This window comes from Camelus bactrianus, chromosome 4, assembly GCF_048773025.1.
Source record: "Camelus bactrianus isolate YW-2024 breed Bactrian camel chromosome 4, ASM4877302v1, whole genome shotgun sequence".
Classification (NCBI taxonomy): Eukaryota; Metazoa; Chordata; class Mammalia; order Artiodactyla; family Camelidae; genus Camelus; species Camelus bactrianus.
In genome coordinates, this window is record NC_133542.1 from 105,479,259 (window position 1) to 105,503,272 (window position 24,014).

Here is a 24,014-nt window from a genome sequence, read left to right on the forward strand (position 1 = left end):
AGTGTTACCTCTCCTTTTATTTGTTGGAGGAATTTGAGAAGAATTGGTATTAGTTCTTCTTTAAATGTTTGGCAGAATTCACCAGTAAAGCCATCTGGTCCTGGACTTTCAGTCTCCTTACTAGTCATAGATCTTTTCAGATAGTTTTGTATTTCTTTATGATTCAGTTTTGATAAGTTGTTTTTTTCTGGCAAATGATCCACTTCTTCTAATTGTCCAATATGGTTTATATTTTTTATAGTATTTTATGATGCCTTGCATATCTGGGGTATTGGCTTTAATATCTTTTCTTTCATTTCTAATCTTATTTATTTGATTTCTCTCTCTTTTCTTGATGATCTAAAGTTTTGTTTATTTTGTTTATCTTGTCAAAACACCAGCTCTTACTTTCATTGGTGGTGGTGGTTTGTTTGTTTGTTTGACCATATTTCTATCCCTATTTTACTTATTTCTTCTCTGATATTTATTTCTTTCCATCTACTGGTTTTGAGCTTAATTTTTTTTTTCAGTTCTTTAAGGTTTAAATTTAGGTTGCCTGAGATATTTCTTTTTCTTAATGTTGGCTTTTATGGCTGTGGACTTCCTTCTTAGAACTACTTTGGCTGCATCCCATAAGTTTTGATATTATGTGTTTCCATTTTCATTTGTCTCTTGATAATTTTTTATTACTCTTTTGAGTTCTCATTTGGCACATTGGTCGTTCAGTAGCATGTTGTATAATTTTTATGTATTTGTGAATTTTCCACTTTTCTTCTTGTACTTGGTTTCTAGTTTCTCACCATTGTGGTTGGGAAAGAGGATTGATATGATTTCAGTTTAAGTTTATTAAGACTTCCTTTGTGGCTTAACATATGATCTATCCTAGGGAATGTTATGTATGCTTGAGAAGAATGTGTAGTCTGCTGTTTTAGGATGGAATTTTCTATAAATAACTGTTAATTTCATCTGTTCTAACATGTAATTTAAGACAATGTTTCCTTATTGATTTCTGTCTGGATGATCTATCTATTGATGAAATTATGGTATTGGATTCCCCCACCGTTATCACATTGACATCTATTTTTCCCCTTTGGTCTGTTAATATCAACTTTATAAATTTAGGTGATCCTTTGTTGGGTGCATAAACGTGTGCAGTGTACAGTCTCTTCTTGTATAGACTCCTTTATCCTTATTTACAGACATAATTTTGTTTCTTGTTACAGTCTTGGGCTTAAACCCTACTTTTTTCCTGCATAGCTACCCGGATTCATTTTGGCTTCTATTTACATGCAATGTCTGTTTCTACCCCCTCCCTGTCAGTCTGTGTGCATCCTTAGAGCTGAAGTGAGTCTCTTGTAGGCAGCATATACTTAGATCTTGAATGTTTAAAAAATTTATTGAGCCACTCTCTATCTTTTGATTGGAGAACTTAGTTCATTTAAATTTGAAGTAATCATTGGTAGGTAGGGACTTTCTGCCATTTTAAAAACATTGTTTTCTGGCTATTTTTCTAATTCTTTTGTTTCCTTCTTATTCCTGTTCTCTTTCACTGTGATTTGGTAACTTTTAACGTAATATCTTTAGATTCCTTTCTCTTTATCTTTAATATATCTAAAATATGTTTTTGCTTTGTGATTTCATGAGGCTTGCATAAAACAGAGCTGTAACAGTCTGTTTTAAGCTGTTAAAAACTTAAGTGTGTATGCATTCTAAAGCTCTATAATTTTAGTCCCTCTTCATGTTTTATGTTTTAGATGTCACAATTTACATCTTTTTATTTTGTGTATTCATTAAAAAGTTTTTGTATTATAGTCATTTTACTACTTTTGTCTTTTAACTTTTATACTAGATTTATAAATGAGTCATCCATCACCATTATAATAGTAGATCATTCTGAGTTTAACAGTACACTTGACTTTTGAACAACACAAGGGCTGGGGGCTTTACCCTCCTCACAGTCTAAAATCTGTATAAAATTTTATAGCTAGACCTCCATCTCTGCAGTTTGGTGTACATGGATTCGGCCAACCACAGATCATGCAGTACTGTAGCACATATGTTTTTTAAAATGAATGTATAAGTCAGTGTACAGAGTTCAAACCCATGTTCATAGGTCAACTGTATATTTACATTTTCTACTGATACTTATACTGTTTTGCTATTACTAATTAGCACCCTTTCTTTTCAATGAAAAGAAGTCCCTTTAACATTTTTTTGTATGGCTGATCTAATGATGAATTACTTGAGCTTTTACTTGTCTGGAAAACTCTGATCTCTCCTTCAGTGCTGAAGGGCAGCTTTGCTGGGTAAAGTACTCTTAGCTGGCAGGGTTTGGGGTTGGTTCCCTTCTTCCTTCCTCCCTTCCTTCCTTCCTTCCCACCCTCACCCCAGGACTTTGAATATACTATGCCACTTCTTTCTGGCCTGCTAGAAAAACCTGCAGGTAGCCGTCTGGGGGTTTACATGTATATAACAGTTAGTTTTTGTCTTTCTGCTTTTAAGATTCTCTCCTTGTCTTTAACTTTTGACACTTTAATGATCATGTGTTTTACTCTGAGTCTCATTGGTTTTACCTTCTTTGGAATCTAGGGGCTTCCTGGTTTTGGAATTCTGTTTCTTTTCCCAGGTTCAGAAAGTTTTCAGACATTATTTCTTTTAATAAGTTCTCTACCTCTTTCTCCCACTCTTCGTCTTCCAGAATTCCCACAATGGGAATATCTTCCATATGTTTATGTCCCATAAGTCCCTTAAGCTGTCTTTACCTTCTTTTAATCTTTTTTTTTTTTCTTTTTGCTCTTCTGTATGAATTCCACTGTCCTATCTTTGAACTTTGGATCCTTTCTTCTACTTCACCTCATCTTCTGTTGAACTCTTATTGAATTTTTCAGTTTTGTTACTCCATTTTTGATCTTTTTGATTTTTGTTTGGTACTTTCTTATATTTTCTGTCCCTTTGTTGAAATTCTTACTTTGTTTGTACATTGTTCTCAGGAGAAAGTAAGAATTTGTGGGCATTTTTATGACCATATTTTGAACATTTTTTCAGGTAAATCACTTATCCCCATTTCCTTAAGGTCTTTTTCTGTGATTTTATTTTATTTTTTAGTTGGAAACATATTCCTCTCTTCCTTCATTTCCTTTGATCCTTGCTGTGTTTGTTTTCTATAGATAAAACACCACTTCTAGGCTTGAAGGGAGTGGTCTTGGATAGGAGATGAAACTTACCATCCAGCCCTGCCCTAGCTCTTGCTCGTCTCTCAAACTTTTGTGAATGTCCAAGCAGCCTTCTCTGTCCTTAGTGGTACCCAGTAGTTGAGGATGTGCCAAGACCACTCAGTGTGCCAAACAGCAGGATCTCTGTCAGCCCCTAGATGGAGGCTGATTGGAAGCTGGACCCTCAGGTAGCAGGTTTAAAGTGTGTAAATATACCTCTTTCTGGGTGTTTCTGTCTGATCCCTCTGTACTTAGCCAGTTAAGAACTATTTCTGGGTGAGGGATTAGCTCAGTGGCAGAGCACATGCTTAGCATGCAAGAGGCCTTGGGTTCAATCCCCAGTACCTCCATTAACAAAAAAATAAAAAATAATAGGAGGAGGGGAGAAGAACTGTTTTGTTGCCTCTGTCCTCTTAATCCTGTGAACACAAGCCCTTCTAGCAATGGAGCCAGGCTGTCAAGGGATGTGTCCTTGGTATGGGATGCGTATACAAGCATCTTGTACCAGTGACCGGGTGCAGGGCAGAGAAAGAGCACAAAGGCAGCACCCACTGGCCTGCCTGGTTTTTGGAGAGAATGCAGTTGGATCCTAATTGTGTGTTAAATTGGAAGTCTGACCCTCTGTGTACAGTTTTTAAGTTAAGCAAATAGGTCTCTTTCATGGAACTACTGGGCAGGTTTGTCTGCTGCCTCTGTACTGGGCTTGTGGGGATAGCCCCAGTGAGTCCTCACATGCCCCTTGAGACTTTCTCAGTCTGCTATACCCTTGTGAGTCTCATGGAGGCAATTCCCACTGGCCTTCAGAGCTAGATGTTTTGGGGACCCATCTGTCAGGTGAAAGTCTTAAAAGTTGGGTTGTCAGATGTGGAGTCCAAACCTTCTGCTCCTCAGGGAGAATCTGGAGTTGTGAGTTCCCTCCTGATGGTGTGTTACCATGCCGGGGGTGTAGTGACGACAAGATTGTGTCTCACCCTCTACTACACTTTACGATGTGGCGATTTTCTTATCGTTCCGTTGTGCAGGCATCACTGAGCTACTTTCTGAGTTCTTTTTCAGAGGGAATTGTTCCATGTGCAGCCATAGATTCATTGTGCCCATGGGAGCAGGGGAGCTTGGGAGACTTCTATGTCACCATTTTCTATTCCTTTTTATTTGATGACTTATGTCAAGAACTGCCTATAATTGTAGCACATGTGTAAGTTTTAGACTATCTTATGACAGAATTCAGAAATGCTGAGTAATCCCTCTTGTTTTTATCTGGTATCTCTTCCTGGAATGTTCCATAAACAAATAAAAATAGAAACATACATACACACAGTGGGAAGAGTTGGAACGGAAAGACTGATTCATACGTCTGTACTTGCGTATAGACGTAATTGCCTCTGACTTGATGGGAAGGAACATGGAGCCTTCATTGAGTTAATTGAACCCTAGCTTTTGGGCTCCCATCTCTCAGAAGTTACTGTTTTCAAAGTCAATATGCTATTGTACTTTGGGGAAGTAATGACTTTTCTTCATATAAGTTTTTCTCTTTTTTCTTTTGGTTTTCAACTTTTGGGAAAAGTGAAGTGGTGAGTTGGATTTTAAAGATTTAGTACGTAAGGGAGCAGTGGTAGTTTAATCATTCTGTGTAGAAAATCAATCTCAATATTGGTAGGCTCCAACCTTGCTAACCCTATTGGTTTTGTGCTTACTCTGATTTCCTCCGACAATGTCATCATTATGTGATTGTATGGAAAACACCAAACCTTTAAAGTTATATGTGCTCCATAAAAGCACCTCAGTTTTTATTTCTAAGATGAAAAGTTCAAACCATCCAGCTTTTCATCCCAGCTATTATTCTGTCTGTTTCTGTAATGAGGCATTGAAAGAAATAAAACTGTGCCAACTGAATGAAGTGCAAACACAGGGTACCTCAAGGACCCTGTGAGGCTGGAGCCGTGACTATTGGGAAAGGTGAGCGTGGGGTTCATCCAGAAGGTACTGCTGCCGTGTTGGGTGCTCCGTCCACATCTGGTGGTGACATCGATGCATGACATTTCATTTAGGTTCAAAAGTTATATTTACACTTGACTCCTTGTTTGGTCCTATGAAGAGGTGAAATTATAAAAAATAAAGTATGAAGAATTTTTTTTTCTAAAATGATTATTGAAATCAGTAATGATTCCCTCAGCCTCTATAGAAGGCACGTGAAATCAGTTTAAAATGTGCTGCTGAAAAAATTCCTCTTTTAAAAATCATCCTTCTCCTGAGGAAGATGTTAAATAATTTTCTTGACATGTCACATCTTCTCTTTTCATTCTGTCTGATATCGGATTCTTCATACTCATCCCCTCTGAGGTCTACTCAACTCTTCATATTTCTCACTCATTTTTTCCTTTTTTCATGAGTTTAGGAATTAGGTTCCTATTAAGAATTGACTCAAACTTATAATTCTTTTCTTTCATATCTTTGTATTCTTTACTCCTGCCCATTTTATTTGACATCTTTTTGGTGACATTTCCACACTCAAGATAAATCCCCAGTTTGTCTATGTCACGGTGAACCACCATCTATTTTCTATGGTAATTTTGCTTATTCTGAAGTGATCTCATTCTTATTGCCTTGACACTGCTTTATTTAAACTTGTTCAGAATCATAGGTTCTTGTTTTTACCCCCCTTTTCCGATTCTTTTTGACTGCTCCCTAATTGTTCTCTGGACTGCTATTTCCTGGGACTGTTTCTCTTTATTTTTCTCTTTCCCATTGAGATGACGTCTGTTTACAAGTAGGTGAAAGCATAAGCTTTAGTAAGAGTTGTAGTTTCAAATCTGGTACAATTGGATGTCAGCTTCCACCAAACTCTATTTTGGGAAACTAATATAATAGACTATAGGGTCAGTTCTAGAACATGGTCAGTTACTGGTCAAGTATTGTGACTAAGGTTGTTAGATCTTCAAAATCAGAGTAAAGTATCTGAAAAGAACACTCAGTTACAGGATATTCCTGAATCTCTTGCTCCATTCTTTAAGTCATCAGTAACCCCTCATCACTTTTATTCCTCAATATGGAAATACCCACTGACAGAGAAAAACAGCTGTTAGATATGTAGCAGTTCAGTGTTGAAAGAAAGCATGCTCGGTGTCATCTTCGTACAGACTCCAGACTACTTGTGGTGGCTGCATGGATCATGTTAGGAGGGAGTCTGAAGTAAGAGTTAGTATCAGCCCAAAAGACTACTGAGATTAATCAGTGATACCAGTGGTACTTGCCTCAGTCCTGGGGACTGAGAATGATACTGAGACTGTCTTCATCATCCTTCATCCAAGAAGAAAACAACTGAGGTCTTTGTTAGGGGAAACTGTGAATAATGGCACATATGAATGAAATTGTCAGTGATGTGGAAAATTACTTGGAAAGAGAGTTTTGAAGGCAGATAGCAGGGAACTAGTAATGAGTCTGTTGCCATAGGGAAAACCTAAAAAAGCATAAATTAAAATGATCAGTGGAGATGAAGAGGGAATGATGGTTCAGAGAGTTTACTCACTATTAGAATGGGTTTGAATTAATCCTAGATTAGATGTGGAGGATGAAGAAGAAAGGAGTTAAGGAAGACACTTAGATTTATTGCTAAAATGATAGTGTGGACTGTTATATCACTGGGAATATATATGAAAACAAAGGGCCTTTAGAGATAAGGCAGATACTCTGTTCTGAATATCCCTACTCCACATTTTGGTTGCTGTTCATTATACTTTATTATTTGTGCTAATTTTTAATGACACCAATACACACAGACTCTTTGTTAAAAAAGTAAAATTAAATAATGGCTAAAGTCCCTTTAATCATTTGTTGTATATATATTTTTATTGAAGTATAGTCAGTTTACAGTGTGTCAATTTCTGGTGTACAGCTTAATGCTTCAGTCATACATGAACATACATACATTCATTTTCATATTCTTTTTAACCATAAGTTACTAAAAGATATTGAATATAGTTTCCTGTGCTATACAGTATGAACTTGTTGTCAATTTTATATGTAGTAGTTAGTATATGCAAATCGCAATCTCCCAGTTTATCCCTTCCCACTCCCTGGTAACCATAAATTTGTTTTCTATGTCTGTGACTCTATTTTGTAGATAAGTTTTTCTTTCCTTTTTTTTTCTTTTTGATTCCCCATAGAACTGATATCATATGGTATTTTTCTTTCTCTTTCTGGCTTACTTACCTTAGAATGACAATCTCCAGGTCCAACCACATTGCTGCAAATGGCATTATTCTGTTCTTTTTTATGGCTGAGTAGTATTCCATTGTATAAATATACCACAACTTCTTTATCCAGTCATTTGTTGATGGACATTTAGGTTGTTTCCATGTCTTGGCTATTGTATTATAGTGCTGCTATGAACATTGGAGTACATGTATCTTTTTGAATTAAGATTCCCTCCAGATATATGCCCAGGAGTGGGATTGCTGGATCATATGGTAAGTCTATTTTTAGTTTTTTGAGGAATCTCCATACTGTTTTCCATAATGGTTGCACCAAGCTACATTCCCACCAACAGTGTAGGAGGATCCTCTTTTCTCCATAGACTCTCCAACATTTATTCTTTGTGGACTTTTGAATGATGGCCATTCTGAGTGGTGTGAGGTGATACCTCATTGTAGTTTTGATTTTCATTTCTCTGATAGTTAGTGATAATGAACATATTTACATGTGCCTATTGGCCATTAGTATGTCTTCATCGGAGAATTGTTGGTTTAGGTATTCTGCCCATTGTTGGATTGGGTTCGTTGTTTTTTTCTTTTTAAGTTATATGAGCTGTTTATATATTCTGGAGATTAAGCCCTTGTCAGTCTCATGTTTTGCAAATATTTTCTCCCATTCTGCAGGTTGTCTTTTTGTTTTGTTTATGGTTTCCTTTCCTGTGCAAAAGCTTATAAGTTTAATTAGGTCTTATGTATATTTTTAATTTTTTTGCATTTTTATTGAGTTATTTTACAAAGTTGTGTCAAATTCCAGTGTAGAGCACAATTTTTCAGTTATAATGAACATACATATATTCATTGTCACATTTTTTTCACTGTGAGCTATATAGAAATATATATATATATTTCCCTGTGTTATACAGTATAATCTTGTTTATCTACTTGTTTATTTTTGCTTTTATTTCTATTGCCTGGGTAGATAGCCCTAAGACAATATTGCTGAGATTTATGTTGGGTAATGTTTTGCCTGTTTTCTTCTAAGAGGTTTATAGTGTCTTGTATTATGTTTCAGTCTTTCAGCCATTTTGAATATTTTTTTATGCATAGTGTGAGCATTCTAACTTCACTGATTTACATGCTGCTGTCCAGTTTTCCCAATGCCATTTGCTAAAGAGACTTGGTCTTTACTCCATTTTATGTTCTTGACTCCTTTGTCAAAGATTAACTAACCAAAAGTCTGTGGGTTTATTTCTGGACTCTATTCTGCTCCATGGATCCACATGTCTGTTTTTGTACCAATAGCAAGCTGTTTTGATTACTGTAGCTCTGTAGTATTGTCTGAAGTCTGGAGGGTTATTCCTCCAGCTTCATTCTTTTTCTTCAGTAATGCTTTGGCAATTCTCGGTCTTCTGTGAATCCATATAAAATTTAGGATTATTTGTTCTAATTCTGTGAAAAACATCCTGGTTAATTTGATAGAGATCACGTTAATTCTGTAGATTGCTTTGGGTAGTATGGTCATTTTAATAATATTAATTCTTCCAATCCAAGAACATGGGTTATCTTTCCATTTCTTTATGTCATCTTTAATTTCCTTAGTCAGTGCTTTGTAGTTCTCTGCATATAAGTCTTTCACTTCCTTGGTTAGATTTATTGCTAAGTATTTTATTTTTTTGGATGCAATTTTAAAAGGTATGTTTTTCTTTGCTTTTCTTTCCTGATATTTCATTGTTTGTGTAAAGAAATGCCACTGTCATTAATCATCATTCTTAAATCAAGTCCTTTTCTCTCATCCCCAGAGATAATTATAGTTATGAACTACTCATCTTTCATGTATTCACATATACTAGGATTTCTTAATTCCATCACTATTGATATCTGTTGTTGGAGGCTGTACTGTGCATTGTAAGATATTTAACAGCATGCTTTGCCTCTGCTGCCTAGGTATCAGTTCTGAACCCCCAGAGAGACAGTCAAAGATGATGTGTGTCCAAATGTCCCCAAGGGGCAAAATTACCCCCAGTTGAGGAGAATTACACATATGAATATACACATATGAATCCATAGAAAAGGGATCTTAAGGGAATTTCAGTTAAACACAAACATGAAAGATATTTTATAAAAGCTCACTCAACTCCAGCCCAATTCCCTTTTAATGTTCCTTACTGCATGTTAGTGCATGGAAACCTAAAACCCGTATTTCCAAGACTCATTACAGTTCAGATTCTGCAAGTTATCTACATTAAACCAAGCCAAGGCAGCAACATTTGATAGTAAAGGCAAAGAAAATATCAAGCAGATATGTAATTCCTCTGGCAAGCATGATTATAATGATATTTGGGGTGTGTGTGTGTGTGTGTATGAGTGTGAGCTGCATCAGAAATCCAAAGTCAGGAGCTTAGTTTCCTGGCTATGGAGAGACATGGGGCAAAGATCTTTTGGCCCAGTTCATGGCAGACATAGCATGGCTCTGGAGTCAGCAATAATGATGGTCGTTTCTTAATTCTGTAGCATCCCAAACATCACAGAGTCAGTGGCTGCCTTAGTGGTCTAGTTCAGCTGTGTTGTTCAGGGAATTTTTCAAGAGATGCTTATCTGGCCTCTTCAGTGATTTTGTGAGAAGCATAATAATGAATGATAAATAACAAATCCTCCTCTCGTCACACTATCCAAGGGGCAACAGCTAAATCCAGACTCATTCTCTGCTGCCTTCTGAAACTTTAAGAAAAAACAAAAGACATTAGTTGTACACTATGATTACAAAGAGAACAGGAGTGGGGACTACAGTGAGTAAAAGATGTTAACAAATTTTTAATGAAGGGATGTGGATGAAGCATTAGCAGATTCAGAAGGTTGTTGTCAGTTCCTGGCAGAAGACATTGCCAATGGAAAGCCCAGTGATTCATCCTGCAGAGCCCTGAGTAGACCTGAGAATCAGAGGCACTGATGTTATTGGGTGAGATGACGAGTGGGAGTGAGGCCTGTGTATTACATGTGGGGCTAAGATCAGGGAAATCTTTAAAAAGCACAATATGGAACAGGTACCTGCCCCATGTAACTTTATTATTCCATGCATCCTAGTGACTGCTTGTCCCCAACACTGCAAAATGGTACTAGAGAAGCATCAGACTCAGGGACATGGGTCACTGTAGACTGACAGAGAGCTGCCTTCCAAAAACCAGAAGTGTTAAGGGAAAACCAGCACATGGAGTGGTGGGACTTCCTGTCCTCTGATAGATAATTAAACTTCTTAGAATGCTGATAGCCAGATCTACACACTCCAGGTATGAGCTGAGCAAATCCTCCTACAGAGACACTGAATAAACCAACAGAACAGATTTTTAGATACTGATACTTTGGAGTCTGACTGCTAAATATATGGTTGCCCAGCCTGTCCATCTGGTATTTCTATTAGGAAAATCAGTAGTTGACAGTTTTCTTCCTCCACCCAACATAGAGCATCTATCAGTATTTGATTGTCCCGAACTTAAACATGAATGATAACATAAAATATCAGATATGTGTGTGTGTGTGTGTGTATGAGTGTTGTAGTGAAGGAGGGCAGATTTGAGAGTATCCAACAACATGAAAGAGAGTAAAAAATAATTAGAGGAAAAAGGAACTCCAAGAGAAAAGAGAGTGTGTGTATATACGTATGTCTGTCTATGGAGACAGAGGAATGTTATCAGTGTGTATAAACATATGATATTTAAATAAATAACACACACACACACACACACACACACACACACATGCACAGAAGCTCTCCAAATGAGCCAGCCCAAGTTCTCCCCTTTTAGAACTTGCCTGCCTGCTTTTATGACCCATGGGCTTGCTTTGCCCCTTTAACAACCTCATGTAACAGGATGTGTGACCCACAGCAAATCTTTGAAACTCCATGGACCTCAGTTGTTTCATTAGTAAAAAGGAAGAGCTTGAACTTGATCTCTGAAGATCTTTCAAGCACTAACATTAAATTTTTTTTTCTCTCTTTTGATCTCTTTTTCCTATTAATATATTTACTTGCAGGGACACATAAACAGTAATTTTGCAAAACACTTCCTTTTTGTTTCCAAAAGACATTAATTAAACCCACATAAAGCAGCAGGTGTACAGTCATTTCTGTGCCTTTTAGTCTTCACTTGTTGAGAAAGCAAGCCTTTAGGTGAGCAATGATGCCCCCATTGGTGGGGCACGGGTGGGGGTTTGCAGTGACTTGGCATCTTCTGGCACATTTTTGCCTTAGACTAAGTTAAGGTGCTAAGCCTAAAACAATATTCCTTTGCAAGATTTAGCATGGAAAGAATTATTGAAACCACAGGGTAGAAATTAATGATTAGCTTGAGGTGCTATTAGCATATCAGGAGAAAGGACTAAATGAGCTATGATCTGAATTAAAATATGTCATCCTGGAAATTGCAAGTGATAGGCTGGAGAAACAGTACTGGGTAATAGGGGAGAAGGAATGAGCTATTAGACTGAGAAGCAAGGAGACAAGCATTTAAATTAAGAGGACAGGACAATGAGACAGCGTGCGTTAACGTGCACACTCCCAGACTGAAAGACACTGTGGTTAGTCTTTGTAGACAGGAAGCGATCCATCAGCTGGGCTAGAATGCAGCTCTAAGGGGACCAGGCAAGGAAAAGGATGCAAAGTACTTTTCTTCTTGGATAAAGCAAGCAGACATAAATTCATCCCAAGCACTTCTCCCTTAAGCGACATCATTAAGTGCTGCCATGAGCAAAAGGCTCACTAATCAGAAAGTTACTTAGGAGGAAAAAAAAAAAAACAGGTTGAGGAGCTATAAAAAGCCTGATGAGTCAATGTTTAAGAAAAAATACAATGAAAAGTGAGTCACTTTGCACTGTTTTGGCAAAGGTGGGCATCAAAATACAATATTTATATTTGTAATTATATTTAAGAGGTAAGGGAGAGAGAGAGACAGGCTGAGAGAACAAGAGAGAGGAAACTAATAAAATCACATCCCCATTGGAATGAGCCGTCTGTTATAAATCTCTCCACGCTTGTGCTTACTGACAGATCACCTCATCAAGAGCTGGTTTCTTTGTTTGGTAAAGTCAGGTGTGAGTTTGCCATGTAGCATTGTTACTTTCAGCATGGTGTGCAAGCTTTGCTTCTAGAGTGTCGGTCCACCCAGTGTGTCTGGCTCGAGGAAATCTGAGTAGGGCAGAGACAGAAATATCATGAGCCTGTAGCAGCTGCACTACAAACAGGCCAGCAGAAGTGATTATAAGGTTGTTTTTTTTAATATTTTGTTTGATTGAGAATAATTAATGAAACTAGGTAAGACATTAGATTAGCCCCTTTGAACACCAGGAAGCATTTTTGCCCTGCTGTCAAACACAAAGCTATAGGCATGGATAAGGAACCATTATTTAAGAACCCATAAATTTCCAGGTTCAAAGTTCAGTGACTGATTTTGGCAAGCCCTATTTAATAAACACCAACCCTAAACCCAAAAAATCAGATTTGTAATCTCAGCATCTCTGTTTCCAGATAGTTGTTTTTTTAACTGAAGTTTATTTTTGCTGTGTGCTTAAAAGTTGAGAATAACAGTTTTATGTATAGCTTTTTATTGTAAGCAAAAAGGAATGAAAGCCTTCATAAAATTATCATGTTATGATTTTTTAAAGCAAGTTCTCATCTTGTCAATAGCATTTCCAAACCTTTTTTTTTTCTTTAATTACCAGTTTCTTTTTTTTAAGTTTTATTTCTGGGGACTAGTGCTACATAGGTGAGGGGGATGCATTATATTTCCTCACATGATAACAGTCTACTATGGAAGTCAGCATTTTACAGTGAATTAGCTGAGTGAGAAAATGCTGCAGTATCAATTCATATTACAAACCATGAGGAGGCTAAGGTGGCATTATCAGCTTTCTTACATGATAGAACAGTTCTTCACATAGAAGATGCTTGAGCTGGAATCAGAATAAGAAAGGTTTGCCAATTTGTTATCATCTGGGGCTGACATTAGCAGCTATATGGGCTTGTTAGTGGATAAGGGAACTGTTAATTTTTCTATATGGCTGGGGTTTAAGGAGTGAAGAAATAGTCAGTGAGTGGTAGGTAAGGGTTTAACCAATATTATAATAGTTGAACAACATCAAGATAAAATACTATTACCTGCCCTGCTGAATTCACCATCAGATTAATACTATGAGTTGGAGCTTTATTGTATCATAAGACTTTGTGACTTGCTTGTTCTGCCTGATTTGATCTTGGTGATCAATAATAATATACACTGCTGTCAAGCAAGTCAAATTTGTCATCACAGACTACTTTCATCTATTGATTTGCTTTTTACCAATTCAGCTAGTTCCACTGAATGATGCAGAAAGGGCAACAGAAGTAGATACTATTTCGTATTCAACAGAGATGTCTAGAAATGGTGTCAGTTTATAATTGGGCAAATCATAGTTCTTTCCTCCTTCCTGTTTTTAGAATTAACCAGTTTCTCAGCCTTTCAAATGCCTTCTTCATTAATTGGTGAAAATAATGATTCAGACAGATGGCTTCTTTAAGGGAAGTAGTTACTATTATATCCCTTGGGGAAGAGCCATCTGCTCCGATGTGGGTGGGGGGCTTCCAGATGTTGCCATTTCCCTATCACCTGTGGGGTCTTTGTAACCCACTATTTCAACTATGATACAGGACTCTTTAAGGAGTAACAGTGTTTACATGATCATTTCCATTAACACATGTAAAATATCTAGGAATAGCCAAGTGTATTGGATTGAGGCCAGAGTCCTTTCTCACATCTCTTCTGTCCCTTCTCCAGCTTCATATTTTAATTCAAAGTTTAAATCCTCCATTATTAAAACTATTGTAAAGGGGGGAAATCCTAATTAGAATGGGCAAAGTATCTTGATTGAGCAGATACTTTTCCAAAGAAGATATGCAAGTGGCTGATAACCACATGAAAAGTTACTCAGCATCACTAATAATTAGGGGCATGCAAATCAAAACCACAGTGAGATACTGTCTCACACCTACAAGGATGGCTAGTGTTAAAACAAATGAACAGAAAATAACAATTGTGGGATATTGGCAAGAAACACGCAGAAAATAACGAGTGTTAGATATTGGCAAAATTATATATCCAAAAGAAATAAAAGCAGGGTCTGCGATATCTGTACACACATGTTCATAGCAGCATTATTCACATTAGCTAAAAGGTAGAAGCAACTCAAGTGTCCCTATATGGGTGAACAGATAAACAAAATGTGGTATACATTCAATTAAATATTTAGCTTTAAAAAGGAAGGTAGTTCTGACACATGCTGTACCATGAATGAATTTTGAAAACATGCTAAGGGAGATAAGCCAATAATCAAAAGAAAAATATTGTATTATTCTAGGCACCTAGATTAATCAAATTAATAGAAAATATAATGATGGGTGCCAGAGGCTGGGAGCAGGGAAGGCTGGGAGGTATTGTTTAATGGATAGAGTTACAATTTGGGAAAATCAACAGTCCTGGAGATAGATGGTGACAACATTTGCATGATAATGAATGTATTTAGTGCCACTGAAGTGTACCCTTAAATATTTTAAATTGCAACTTTCATGTCATGTATATTTTGACATGATCACAATAACACTGTGGAATTAGTTTGTTTTTTTCTGTTTCAAAACTAGCAGCATGTGTTCTAACTTAGAGGTTGTGCTTCACTCTTCCTTCCCAGCTTGGGGAAATTGCAGAGAAAGCCCATAGCATCTCCTCTATTTTCTTAACCTTTCTTCTTTTCTCTTTCTAAGAAATTGATAACTATGTTATTCTCCAATACAAGCAACATATCTAATTCTTATACCCGTAGACTAAATTTTCCCTCCTGGATCAAGGATGGCAACATGTTATAATAGCTGAACAAGAAAATAAGACATGAGAGCAGGCTACAAAGGAAGGACACTAATGGGGTCACAATGAACCTGAGATCACAAAAGTAAGCAAAGTTCAGGGAACATAAAATTGCAGTTTAGAGTATAGTGAGAGGTCTGTGTGGATACTCAAAAGCCAGAAATCTGCACAGCCTCAAGATCAAGATGAATGGCCCGGGCAAAGCAGTCGCTGGTCAAATTCCAAAGAACTCATAGAAAATTTGCACTGTGCTAACCCTGGAAAATGAGGGACACTGTGATAGGCTTTTCCACATAACGTAAAAGATCTCATCTGCTCTGTATTCTTACGCACCATCACCAGTGGCAACCTACACTAAAGGAGGCTAATAGAATGATAGTAAAATCTCTGGCAAAGTTACTTTTTCCCTATAGTATCATGCCAGAATGAATAACTAATAATGAGAAGTAACATTTACATAGCACTTGTCATGCTTCATATAACTAAACAGTGGTGGTTGTACATGGTCTGCACCAGGGTTGTAATCCTGTACTGGAAGGAAGGATCATGCCAATAACCTTGCTTTGTCTGGCACTGACGAGAGAGTACTTCTGATAATAACATCAAGAAAATCAAGTGCTTTAAGATACATGTATTCAGATATCTAAAAAGTAGCAGGTAAAAATAATAAAAATCTAGAAAGAGGGTCAATTTTTAACTATTGAGTTTACAAAAAAAAACTACAGACATTGATACAGAATTCTTTATAAAAGGAATAATCTAAGTTAAGGAAAAAAGCAATGCAAACAATGCAACACACATGGCTTACAATAGTTAAAAAAAAAGGGAATAAACTAAAATGCTCCAATGAGGAGAGGTAATTATCATTTTAAGTATATTGTACCAACATGAAAAAGCCATAAACAGTAATGTGCGAAAATGGAAAATAAAAATGATACACTAAGATCACAACCATGTTAAAATATATAACCATAAAACTTAAAATGATAACACATACGTTTTGGTACATTAAAATGGATGTGATTTTTCTCTTCTTTTAAACTTTATGTAATGATACAATGATAAGAAATCTATGGCTTTAAAGAGACATGAGATTAATAGCTCTTATTTGTAGTGTTTACATGACTTCAGTAATATCTTGAGAAATCTACAAGGTAAGTATTATTGCCACTAAAAAAGGAGGAGGAGAATTAGCGGTAGTAGTGATAATGGTGGTGGTGGTGGTAGTGGTAGTAATGGTAGTAGTGGTAGTAGTAGTGGTAGAGGTAGTAATGGTAGTGATAGTGGTAGTGGAAGTAATGTAGTAGTGATGGTAGTAGTACTGGTAGTGATAGTAGTGATGGTAGTAGTGATAGCAGTGGTAGTAATGGTAGTAATAGTAGTAGTGGTAGTGGTAATATTAGTACTGGTAGTGGTGACAGTAGTCATAGTAGCCATGGTAGTTGTGGTAGTAGTAGTACTGGCCATGGTGGTAGTCGTAACTTATGGTTAAACTGGTCACACAGTTACCAGGTAGAATATTCAGGACTTGACAGATGATTGGTCTGCCTCTGAAACTTACGGTCTTTAACGTATGCTCTCTCTGTGTTTGAACCCATGCTGAATCCGTGTAATTGTTGTGGAAAAACGTGTTACAACTCAGTTGTGACAGCAACCTGGATCCGGGCGAGAGACCAAGTAGCACTTAGAGAGTTGGAGAACTCAGGTTTATTACGCCAGTGGGCCAGAGGAGTTAACACTTCAAGCTCTGGACCCCATCTGTAGGTTTACACAAGCATTTTATAGGCTGCCAGTCTTACACTTTGCAACATCATATGCAAATAAAGTACAACAGAAGTTGACCAACCAGGAACAAGCTTTGTAGAAATAGACCAATCAGGAGTGAGCTCCATGCAAATGAAGTACTACAAATGGACCAATCAGAAGTGAGAAAAATAACCAATCAGAAGCGAGAGTAATAACCAATCAGGAGTGAAGGAAATAACCAATCAGAAGTGAGCTCAGGGAACCAATAGAAGTCTAGATGTAAGTTAGCCACTATAGAGGCAAAAAGTGAGATAGAGCCTCTGGGCCAGGGAACCAGTCGTTGCTGGGAGGAGAGCAGCAACCCTGCCTAGGGGGTCCTGCTGCTCTTTTTATGGGGCTTCCCACCTCATTCTCCTCTTTTAATGCTCTCTTTAACATCTGTAGGGAGCATCAACCTTAGAGTGGTGTCCCTTATTCATCATTGTTTCTTCCTGGTCCAGGGGCCTGTACTGAGTAATTACTAGCTGTAGTCTCAGTGACTCTATTCGTGAGCTAATGAAATGGGTAATGAGATTAAGGATGCAGGGACCAAACAGCAGTGCTTGAAGGATCACAAGGAGGGGGCCTGCTAGGGGGAGGAGCCAGAAGGCCCAACTCCAGAGGTTATTCCATTGTGCCCAGGAGTTTGCTAATTCCTGGTTTTTGCGTTCAGCTTGATCTCATAATTTTTGGACCGTATTTCTGACAATTCCTGATTGATTTACATAGAAACAGCATTCTTCATTTAGGAAGAGACAGAGTCCCCCCTTTTTGGCAGTGAGCAAGTCTAAACGCCTCATGTTCTGTATGACTACTGCTGCTAGGAACCCCACCTTCCATTTCTGAGGAAGAATGATAAGTAGACATACCCTTGAATGAAAAACCCTCAAACCTTCCCATTTTTTTCCTCACCCACTCTCCTTGTAGGCCTCATTTTCTTTCTCATGGAAACATGTGTATTTCCTGATAGAATTAAAGAGCAGCCTCCAAATCTAGTCTTTTTCTGTCAGTGAAATTTTAAAAGTTCGATGGAGAAGGTGTATTCCCTCAGACTCTGCCTTTTCTTCTCAAATGATTAAAAATTTTTTTTGATTTTGAAATGTTAGACTTACAAGCGGCAGAGATTCCTGTAGCTATCCCATCAGCTTCTGCAAAGGTAAGTATCTGACATAGCATGGTAAAATTGTCAATACTAGCAAACCAACATTGTTATAATATTATTTATTAAACTGCAGACCATATTCAGATTTCACCAGTTTTTCCACTAATGTCCTCTTTTTGTTTCAGGATCCAGTTCTGGATCTGACATTGCACTTTTTTTTCCCTAAGTCTCTTTCAATTTGCAACAGTTCTTTAGTCTTTCCTTATTTTTTTTTTTTTATGATCTTGACACTTCTGAATAGTATAATTGATTAATTATATTCCAGAATGTCCTTCAATTTGAATTTTTCTGATGTTTCCTCATGATTGGTCTAAGGTTAAGAATATGTCCTTCTTCAACACTTGGTATCAAAAACAATGTCAATATATTTTACCGCTGATGCTAACTGTGATTACTTGGTTAAATAGTGTTTGCTGTGTTACTATCTTTCCATTTATAGTTAATAAATATCTTGGGGTAGATATTTTGAAAGTATGATAATATCTTGTTTCTTCTGAAAGTTTCACCTGCTACTCAGTAACCTCTGGTGGGCCTTGTCTAGAACAATAATGTCTGTGGTGTTTGCTTACTGCTGGTTTTCTACTGAAGTGTAATTGGAATCTGTAGCAAGTAAAGAGCACATACATGGCACAAGAAACAAGTTTTTTCCTTCCTCAGATCCTCAATATAACCTGGAGGATGTGAAAATATATCTCTTAATATTGTCTTTTCCCTTAATCAGTACTGGATTCCATGGAAAATTCTACTTACCTTCAGTTAATAATGGTGTGTCATTGTTCTCAGTCACCTAATTTACTTTGGAACTAGAGTAGAAAGAGTGAAAAATAAGATTCCACTGTACCGTATGATGATATGAGTCTACTTCCTGCATAAATTCCAATGATAGGGGAAAACGTTGGCAGTATTCCTTTCAATATGAAAGATGTCAACAACCAAAGAAACCTCATTGACTTTATTAGGTATCCCCTAGTTTGTGCCTTTAATGAAACAGATTTGATGACATGTAAGAAAATATCTCTTCAGGTTCCATTTGTTTCAGTATTGTCTAGCCCTTCTGAGCCTAAGTTGTTTTTCAAAGGAATCATATAATAGACTGACATATCATATTTCCATAAAACTAAAGGAAAAGTTTCCCTCAAGGAAAATGTGGAAAATTAAGTGACTCGAAGATCTCCCATCTTCCCATTCCATTCACACAAGGGACTCAGAGAAGTGACTTAAGAAGCAGGCTTGGTTGTGCCTGTATGTGTATATGTGTCCAAGGACAAGTCTTCCTTTGATTTCAGTTTCTCTGAAACTAAAGACAGACAAGTGCTAAGATCTCACATTTCATGGAAAATTTAAAATACTATTTACTCAAACTGAATAGGCAGAGTGTAAATTAGACAGTTAAGTAACAGCATGGTTTTCCTGAATATACTTTTATGTATTTTATTTATGAATAATGCTACTTGTTATTCCACTTGCCTCCTTGTTGCAAATTAACTCTGACAAGTAAGACATAGTTTAAAAACATTAATCCTTATAGTGTATATATGAATAGGTTTATTTCTATCATTTGTATATTATTGAAATATGCAGTATTTTATAGATTATATCAAGACATGAAAAGAAACATGTTCATTATTTTCTCTTATATATAGAGTATTCATAATGAATGTTTTTCAACTTTAATTGCTAGAAGTTAAGGGTTTTGTTTTTTTATTATTTTTTACAGTTTTTAAAAATTGAATGAAAGAGTGTTTAAATTCTACAGTGCTTTACAATTTTCAAGAGTTTCACACACATGATTTCATATAATCCCATAATAATCCCTATTTTTTTATCCTCTTACTCCTATGTTGCCCCTTCCCCATTCCCTCTCCACACTGGTAACCACTAATTTGTTTTCTATATCTGTGAATCAGTTTTTTGTTTTGTTTTGTTTTGTTTTACTCACCAAAATAAAATTAAAACTTTTTCGATTCCACATGTAAGTGATATCATACAGTATTTGTCTTTCTCTGACTTGTTTCATTTAGCATAAGGCCCTCTAAACCTCTAATTTTGCAGATGGCAAAATTTCATTCTTTTTATGGCTGAGTAGTATTCCACTGTGTGTGTATCACACCTTCTTTAACCATTTATCTGTTGATGGACACTTAGGTTGCTTTCATACCTTGGCAATTGTAAATAACATGGCTGTGAACATTGGGGTGCATGTATCTTTTTGAATTTGTGTTTTTTTCAGATATATATCCAGGAGTGGGATTGCTGGATCATATGGTAAGTCTATTTTTAGTGTTTTGAGAAATCTCCATACTGTTTTCCACAGTGGCTGCACCACACTACATTCCCACCAACGGTGTACAAGGGTTCCCTTTTCTTCATGTCCTCACCAACATTTGTTATTTGTGTTCTTTCTGATGATAGACATTCAGACAGTGTGAACTGGTATCTCATTGTGGTTTGGATTTGCATTTCCATGATCATTAGCAATGTTGAGCATCTTTTCGTGTGTCTGTTGGCCATCTGCCTTTCCTCTTTGGAAAAATGGCTATTCGGTTCTTCTGCTAATTTACATGTTTGTCAGTTTACCTATACCAGTACAATCTTAGGCAAAACGGAATGGCAAGTAAATTTAGTCTTTGCTTTCACTGATTTTCCTTCTTTACTAAATTCTGCATACAAAAGTGTGAATCCGTTGAAAATAGGATCTTTGTCTTAGCCATTTCTGTATTTTCATTGCTTTAATAGTACTCTCACATTATAGACATTCAGAGTACATTTTGCTGAATTCAATGGAATTGATTGAAATGGAAGGGAATTCAAGATTATCTCTGGTTAAGAATGAGAGATCTGGATATGAAGATAGAGAATCTGAAGGTTAAATTATAGCTCTGTCACTCAGAAACTATGACATAGAGACATTTAGTTTCTTGGCTGATTTTTTAAAATTTCCTTATAGAGTTGCTGTGCAGATTAACTGATGAATGGCATCCTGAATTTCCACTCCTATGATAGAACACATCTCCATAATATGAAGAGGTGCCACTAGTGAGCCAAAAAATTAAAGAATTCCTGGGATATAGAAGGCAAATGAGATTAGATAGAAAGCAGAGTAAAAGAATCAGAGCCCCCACACATACAACACAAGGTGGAGCACATGTCAGCAAGAAGAAAAGAAATTTTCAGACATACCAAGTTCTAAGTAAAAAATACCCTTTTTCCTAAAAGCTCCATCTAATTTACTATCCCATGAACATTGTCTTTCTAAAGCGAGCCTCAGTTCTGACCAGAAGAAGGGCCCATGTGTAGGTATTAGGATTTGAGGGAAAAGTAAGCATAGCTGGGCTTTCTAAATAATGAAAAAGAGAACAAAATGGTTCTACACATGAAATGATTTTACCTTCTTATTTTGGAGATTGGTGGGTGCCTAGTTTTTCTGCTACATAACATGCTAGAGCAAAACCTGTCAGTCGGCATGTATGGCAAACTTAACACAAACCAGTTTAATAAAGTCTGCTGTTTATGCTCCTCCAGGGGAGGGAAATATTGGGGAAACAGGCCTACATACCCGCAGAGAAAACACCTACCAGGTATCTATTAAGCAGCCTGATTTCCCACTTAAAAACACGACAAGCCATCCCAACCACCTGCAATTTAGGGAAAGAAAAAAAAAAAACTATTTGGATAAAAGAGCTAAATATGCAAATAGAGAAACAGACCCAGGGGACATAAAATAAAAATTTAAAAAAAACTCTAGTCATATTCTTAGAAAGATGTGAATAGTCATTATCTCTAGGAAATAAGTAGTAAAGAAGCACAACAAAAATGTATTGAGAATGTAAAATAAAATTACAAAATACAACTTTATTAGGATAGGTAAACAATAGGATGGATGCAGGTATCTACCTATTTAGTAATCACAGATTTTTTTGGGGGGGAGGAGGAAATCCTGAATCCAAGATAAGAAGACAATGGAAAATAGGAAAACATTAAGAGACGTGGAGTATTAATCCACATACTGGGAGGGCTGAAAGGAGAGAATGAAGCATTTATTAATGTGATGAGGGGCGGGTATAACTCAAGTGGTAGAGCACAATTTAGTTTACAAAAGGTCCTGGGTTCAATCCCAGAACCTCCTCTAAAAATGAATAAACAAATCTAACTACGTCCCCCACCAGTAAAAATAAATCAATAAAAATATATAAAAGAAATTTTAAAAAATTTTAAAACATTATGCTAGAGGAGAATTTTTCTGATCTAAAACATCTTAGTAATTTTAGGCTTTCAAAATGAAAACGAGTTTGCTTCATTATAAACAGAAGGAATGTTAAATAATAGGTACCTATATATTTCACAACTCCATTGATGATGATATTACCTTCAGGAAGATGAAATTGGTTACCTACAAATGAATGCAAGCCATTGGCATAACTTCTATCAGTAATATAAGACGATACAAAATAATGTTAAATTTCCATTAAAATTCTGAGAAAATTAATTCATTCTGAGAATTCTATATCTAGCCAAACCAACAATCAGAAATTGTATATACACAGGCACACATGTGTGCTCAGATAAGTGAATCCATACATATTGTCTGTATTTGAAAAAATTGCAGAAGATCATATGGTGAACAACTGGAAAAGCAAAAGAAAGAAAAAGGTTGACCTGAAATATTACAGGAAAAAATTAGAGTTGAGTCTGGCTCATGAGACAGCAATAAATCATGGAAGGGATTACAGGAAATTTCATTTCACCTTAAAGATTAGAAAATTATCCTTCAAACAGCATATGTTTACTTACTTTTCTAAAGATAAAAGCACACTGCTTATTCTGCATTTCTATTTACATGATGCGTTAAAACTGTCTTATAAACTCGATGTCTGTATGAAACATTGCCAGCAATCTGGATTATGTATAAATTCTGTAACTGTTTCAAATTTACTTGTTAATTCTGCCTGTTTAGTTACTTCAGAACAATTAAGTTTGCAACAGTGAAACCCTACCCTCCATAAGCATTCTCCCCAACACCCCCTAAAATGTGACATTGTTCTTTCTGGAGAACAGATCTGTCAGCATTTTCACAGTGTAAGTGTTTTTCAGTCAAATCAGATGAGATTAAAGAAGTGGTTTCTTTTGAATTCAGTGAAAAGAAAAAAAATATAATTACAGTCAATAAAGTACCTGTTATTATGAAAAGTAAAAGCTAAAGCCATCCATGCTCCATATAAAAAGAAAAATATAAAATAATGAAAGTGAATAAAAATTCCTTGTCGTACAAAGAAGCACCCCAAATTTCATGGGAATAATTTAGATCAAAAGTGAAAAGGAACATTTGTAACATATATATGTCAGGTTTCAATTTAGGATTATATATATATAAACATTAATTTACAATTTCATAAATCTTGATTTTTTTTGGATTCCAACAACTATTATAGAGAAGATATTTCAAAGGAGACACCATATTGACTCCTAAATCTTCATTAGCACATTTCAATTGCCATACTTAAGCCTTTAATTCCTCTCATTGTTGTCCCAAATACTATACTGGGTGATAGTTATAAATGTTGTATTATCTTTCTCGTTGCTATAAAAATTATACAAAATTCATGGTTTAAAAAATGCGAATTTATTATCCTACAGTTCTGTAGGTGAGAAATTCTACATGGGTGTCAGTGGGCTAAAATCAGTGTGGGAGACAAAATTTAAAAAAAAATAAAAAATTTAAAAAAAAATCAGTGTGGGAGGAAGGCTGTGTTTCTTCCTAGAGGCACTAGCAAAGAATCCATTTTCTTCTCTTTCTTAGCTTCCA

General features: G+C 36.3%; 1 long non-coding RNA gene across 2 annotated transcripts in view; it reads left to right on the forward strand.

Annotated features, from left to right (window-relative positions):
• The window catches only part of LOC141577571 (uncharacterized), a 539,399-nt gene that overhangs the window by 498,285 nt on the left and 17,100 nt on the right, over positions 1-24,014 (forward strand). Inside the window, exon 4 of one of the 2 annotated variants that reach the window (XR_012506837.1) lies at positions 20,442-20,476. The exons of the other annotated variant lie outside the window; for it this stretch is intronic. This is a non-coding gene — a long non-coding RNA (uncharacterized LOC141577571). The remainder of the gene's footprint in view (positions 1-20,441; positions 20,477-24,014) is intronic. 2 annotated transcript variants of the gene reach the window in all.